Source organism: Lupinus angustifolius, chromosome LG07, assembly GCF_001865875.1.
Source record: "Lupinus angustifolius cultivar Tanjil chromosome LG07, LupAngTanjil_v1.0, whole genome shotgun sequence".
In the NCBI taxonomy this organism is placed as follows: domain Eukaryota; kingdom Viridiplantae; phylum Streptophyta; class Magnoliopsida; order Fabales; family Fabaceae; genus Lupinus; species Lupinus angustifolius.
This window is the reverse complement of record NC_032015.1, coordinates 12,508,456-12,508,729: the sequence shown is the minus strand read 5'-3', so window position 1 is coordinate 12,508,729 and position 274 is coordinate 12,508,456. Positions and strand designations below refer to the sequence as shown.

General features: G+C 33.2%; 1 pseudogene; it reads left to right on the top strand.

The window, feature by feature from the left end:
* The window catches only part of LOC109352942, a 7,638-nt pseudogene that overhangs the window by 6,576 nt on the left and 788 nt on the right, over nucleotides 1-274 (top strand).

Genomic DNA, 274 nt, shown 5'->3' with positions numbered 1-274 from the left:
AGAAAGTAAATCAACTAAATGAAGATAAACTCAACCAACCAGTTTTTAAGCAATGGCATTAAGCAAACCATATTCAGAAAAGATAGAAGAAATCAACAATAAAGAAACCGAAAATGCATTAATAACAAAACCTCAAGAGTTGTGATACATTACCAAAGGAACTTAGTCTAGAAATTTAGCCTTCCATGGCAATGGAAGAGCAAACCGAATATGAGAAAATGAAGGAGTTAAACCCTAGTAGAGCACAAAGAGGGAAAACGGAAAATGTGTTTTT